Below are 5473 nucleotides of genomic sequence, written 5' to 3'. Positions count from 1 at the left end.
TTATGCTGGTTTAGCTATGGTTTATCTCTGGTATCTGTGGTAAATCTCTGGTTTTATGCTGGTTTAGCTATGGTTTATCTCTGGTATCTATGGTATATCTCTGCTTTTATGCTGGTTTATCTATGGTTTATCTTTGGTTATCTATGGTTATCTCTGGTTTATCTATGACGCCCTTCAGCCAAGCCCAGATCTGATGTGTCCCCACAAAATCCCTCCCCAGCTCCCTTTGGAGAGAGGTGTAAGAGCCCAAAGAAGACACCCTTTGGTAAACATCTCATGAGAAAAACAACTTATTACAAACACCACCTGCAGATTTACCACTTGTTCACCATTCTTTCTCTCTGCAACTTCCCAGACCAGTTCCTGGGAAAGCTGATCTGCCTTTCTCTCTCTCTGAGCTGCCTGGGATCTCCACACTGCTTTTCCCAGCTCCTCCCAGACTGTCACCGAGCTCAGGCAGCCCAGGGGACACTGGACAGGGCCATCCCTGCCCGGAGGAGCCCTTGGTGCCACCCCAGCAGGTTTTCTCTGCCCGTGGGCTCCTCGCTGGGCTGCTCCTGCCAGCCCCCTTCGGAAGGAATCCTCTGCACAGATTTCTCGTGGGAAAACCTTCCACGTGCTGGGCCAGGAGGGTCCTGGGGACAAACGGGGATGGCAGCGATCCCAAATGTCACAGAGCCCTGCCAGGCTGCACTCCCAGCGTGGCACAGCTCTGGGGCTGCCTGCCCTGTGCCAGGGCGCTCTGCAGACAGCTCCGGCTCCTGAAGCAGCTCCACCTGTGCTTGATGACAGACAGCAGAGGCTGAGGGAAACATTCACCTGGCTACGGTGTTCATGAGCATTATTTACAGCAGCCCCGCACAGCCACGAGGAGACAGCACGTGTGACAGATGTGCAGGGCTCTGTGCTGTGCTTTGCCACCAGCACAGCTCCTCCGGAATGAGGATGAGCTGTTCCTGTGAGACAGCAGCGATCCCTGCTCGTCTCAGTCCCCGTTAACCTTTGGTGGCCTTGCCTGGGGCGCCCACAGGAGGCTGCACTGGCAGCCGTGTCCTTCTCCTGCAGTGCACACGTGGCAATTAGTCCACAGTTACCTTCCTGCCCTACTTTGAAAATGGCATTTACTCCCAGAGTTTCTCTGGCTGCTGCTCTTTAGCGCTAATTAATTCTGTGCTGCTCGCGAGGGCTCTGCTCCGTCGCCGGGGGAGCCTTGGCCACCCGTGGAGCTCCTTCCCCTTCCCCTCACTGAGGCACCAGTAATTGGCCTGACTCCCTCTGCCCCTTCCTGAAGATGTTTCTTCATCTGCAGAGCTCGAAGGGATGGCAAATGTTAACGTGCAGCTGATGGAGCAAAGGATTTCCTGCAGGCAGCTGCTGATCCATGAGCTCGCTCAGGCAGCGGCCACCGGCGAGGGACACGGGTGGCACGCCCTGATCTGCCCCAGAAATGGCCAAAAATGGTCACTCATGAATGGCCCTGATTGCTGAACACTCAAAGAACACTCAGCAGAGCGGTGCTGAGCACTCGGCACGTCCCAGTGGGAAAACTGAGGGGCTGACAGGGAAATCCCTCACGGCACAGAATCCCAAACCTTCGGAAGCCAAAGGGGGAGACTCATCCAGAGCCTTTCCAGCTCTGCAGCGCTCGGTGCCGTTATCACGTCCTGATAAAGAGAGGGAAATCAGATTTGCAGTGAAAGGAAATGGGTGTTCTCCTGCACAGACACCTGAGCTCCCCCAGCAGAGCTGATTTTGGGATAGGGGCACAGACAAGGAGAGGGACAGGACAGGGACAGGACAGAGACAGGGGTAGGGATTGGGATAGGGACAGGGACAGAACAGGGACAATGACAGAAACAGGACAGGGATGGAAAACAAAAGGGACAGGGACAGGGACAGAGACAGGGACAGGGATTGGGACAGGGACAGGGACACAGACAGGGAGAGGGACAGGACAGAGGCAGGGGCAGGGATTGGGATAGGGACAGGGACAGGGACAGGACAGGGATAGGGATAGGGATAGGGATAGGGATAGGGACAGGACAGGACAGGGACAGGGATGGTGCCACCTGTCAGGCCAGCGTGGGGACAGGGCAATGCTGTTTGAGCATTTCTGTGGGAGCCACAGAGCCCTGCTGGGATCAGGGACAGTGTTCCAAGGAATGGAGAGCCTGAGGTGTGGGACGTGCTGGGGTGTCCTCTGCTGGGGTGGCAGCCCCAGGGTCAGGGGTGTGACATCCAGGGGTGTGAGACATTTCCTACAGACATCCCTGGGGAATCTCCCCTGGTTCCTGCGCACTTCCCAGTACCTGTGCACACCTCAGTACCTGCAGATCCAGCCATATTTCCCACCCTTTGGGAAGCCTGCACCTCCCCAGAGCAGTGGAGGCACTGCTGCCCTAATTCCCCCCACCTCCAGAGATGTCCTGAAAGCTCTGGTGTCCCTGGAGTCCCTGGCCCATCCCCTGAGCCCAGAGCAGCCCCCAGCTCCTGGGGAAGGGGCAGAGCTGGGCCCTGGAGCCAAGGGCTGTAAATCCCCTGCATTTCCCACCTCCCTCCTGCTCCATCCCTGCCTCAGCCTGGTCCCAGGGCTGTCACTGCAAAGCAGGGCTCCCCCTGACTCTGTCACCCCATCCTGCCCCTCGTGTCCCCCAGCAAAGGAGCTGCAGTCAGAGCTCCCCTGGCCCCATGGCCCTCACTCCCTGGATCATGTTTTGGTTAAAAAACCCCAAATCTGCTCTCCTCCACACCAGAGTTAGGATTCCCTCCTTCCTATCAGGCTCCTGCACACCTGAGCAGCAGGGATCCAATTCAGGGAGAAGGAAAGAGCCACACACTCTGCTGTTGGAGCTGGAAATACCCACAGGGATCATCCATGGAGGATCTGGAAAGGAAGAGGAGGAGGAGGAAATCCAGCTCCTGCATCCATGGAGGAATGGTGTGCTGCATGAATGCAGGGAGGAGCAGGAAGGGAATATTCTGGGCACTACCAGAGGTGTGTCTCTTTGCCTCCAGGCAGAGAAGGTCCAGCTACAAAACACCAGCTCCTTGGAGAACACTCAACTCAACGCTTTCCTCTCACAGAGAAAAATGAAAGAACGATTTCAGCTTTCTGTGAAATTTTCAGCCCCTGCTCCAAAGCACAGAAGAGCTGGAATTATTCAAAGAATGAGTCTCCAGTGTTCCTTGTCTTATCAAAATGAGGCCTTTTGTCTCCAGCTCAGGCTCAGAAATAGCAGAGTTGTGTGGATGAGCCACAGCAGAACGCTTCAGCCTCTGCCAGAACCCCGAGGTGGAAAATTTCAGCCCAAAGATCCAAGTGTGGCAGAGGAGGAGGGAGCTGAGGGCAGGGCTGTGCCATGGGAAGCTCTGAAATTCCCAATCTTCCTGCTGTCCCTGGGAAAATTGACATTTCCAGCTCAGGGCTCTGCTGGGTGCTGCAGGACCAGTGCCAGCAGGAGCCAAATCCCCAAGGGATCAGCACCCCCAGCCTGGACTCTGGGTTATGAACTGCCAGGGATCCAGCTGTGCCAGGGCCTGCCCTGGAAAGAGGAGAGGGAAATGTCCCTGGGAAGAGAGAGGGAAATGTCCCTGACATGAGGAGAGGGAAATGTCCATGGAAAGAGGAGAGGGAAATGTCCATGGAAAGAGGAGAGGGAAATGTCCCATGGGAAGAGAGAGGGAAATGTCCATGGAAAGAGGAGAGGGAAATGTCCATGGAAAGAGAGAGGGAAATGTCCCTGACATGAGAAGAAGGAAATGTCCCTGACACAAAGAGAAGGAAATGTCCCTGACATGAAGAGAAGGAAATGTCCCTGACACAAGGAGAAGGAAATGTCCCTGACTCAAGGAGAAGGAAATGTCCCTCACACAAAGAGAAGGAAATGTCCCTGACACAAGGAACAGGAAATGTCCCTGCCACAAGGAGAAGGAAATGTCCCTGACTCAAGGAGCAGGAAATGTCCCTGCCACAAGGAGAAGGAAATGTCCCTGTCACCCAGAGCCCAGGCAAGGCAGGCCATGGCTGTGGCTGTGCTGGCAGTGCAGCTGCTGATGTGGAAATGCTCTGCCTGGCTGCTCGGGCAGGGATTCAGTCACCCACGAGTGACAGAGCCCAGGGCAGGCTGGCACGTGGGCACGGGGCTGGTGGCTGCAGGAGCGCTGAGCCCCCTCAGGGCTTGGGTGACAGGAGCCATCCCCTTTGCTTGGAACGTGACAGGAGCTTTAGGAGAGTGGCACTGCACCCTAAGGAGCAGAGAAGGAAAAATCCAGGAAAGCTAGAAGTTAAAAAATTGTGTTTTCTTCATAGATTATTGTTAAATTGACATTTTTGATCCCAGTGGGACACAAGCCACTGTTCTGGTGTCCTTCCAGAAACAGGATCTGCTCTTCTGTGCCCTGCAGCACTGAGAATTCCTCTTCACCATCGTGCTCAGTGCCTGGAAAAGCCAGGAAAAATGGGTGAATCCCTGGTTGGAGCCTTTGGTGAAGCCTGGACAGGCACAGCCCAGCCAGGAACAGGTTAAATTCTGTGCAGCTGGTGGAATTCACAGTAAATCCTTTGTGTAAGCAAACAAGCTCTGGAAAATCCAGGTTCCTCCAGTGTGTTCTTAAACGATCCTTTAAGAGTTAAACAAAGCAGTGACTGGTGCCTTTTAAACACCAGTGACCTTTCTCATGGTTCTTTTTCCCAGGTAAGTGTATTTTCATGTCGTTCCAAAGTCTTTAAGGTTTGGGAAGTGAATATTTGGAGTGTGGGGTTTTAAAATACCTGGTGAGCAAAACTCCAATATTGACCAGAGGCTGGATTAGCTCTGGCTGGAATTCCTTTGCTTGCTCCCAAAGCTGGGCAGGCTGCAGCTCCTTGGGATGCTCTCCCAGAGCACATCCCAGGCCAGGGGCACCAGGAGGGAGCCCCCAGCCTCCCCTGCAGGGCACGAGGCCCCCCTGAGCTGCTGTGGGGCTTTCACAGAACATAAATCTGGGTTGGGTGGGAAGGGACATTAAAGATTGTCCTTAAGCTCAGCCCAAAGCTTCTCCTGCCCAGGTGAGCAATGCCAGCTGTGCCAGCCTTTCCTGCCAGCAGAGCTGCTCCATCCCTGGCATCATCCTGGAGCCTCCTCTGGGCTCTGCAGCAGCTCCAGCTCCTCCTGTGCTGGGGCAGCTCTGCAGGTGATATCTCTGCAGGTGAGGTCCCTACAGGTGAGGTCTCTGCAGGTGGGGCAGAATCCCCCCTCTCCTCTCTGCTGCCCACGCTTTTCCCTCCGATTGAAATTCTTGTTTGTCGAAACCTCTGCTTCTGTTTCCACGCCCTGATTTCAGTGGGAAGGAGATCCAGGTGCTGAGGGGGTCACCATGTCACCTCTTCCCAGTTGTGACAAAGCATCACCTCTGCCTTCCTGCTTGGACACAGCTCCTGGAGACAGATAAGAATCTTGGGACAAGGTCAGTGCAGGGCTGGAGGTTCTGGAAA

Source organism: Pyrgilauda ruficollis, unplaced genomic scaffold (assembly GCF_017590135.1).
Source record: "Pyrgilauda ruficollis isolate IOZ18807 unplaced genomic scaffold, ASM1759013v1 scaffold221, whole genome shotgun sequence".
NCBI lineage: Eukaryota > Metazoa > Chordata > Aves > Passeriformes > Passeridae > Pyrgilauda > Pyrgilauda ruficollis.
The sequence above is the reverse complement of the archived record's forward strand: the minus strand, read 5'-3'. Positions refer to the sequence as shown.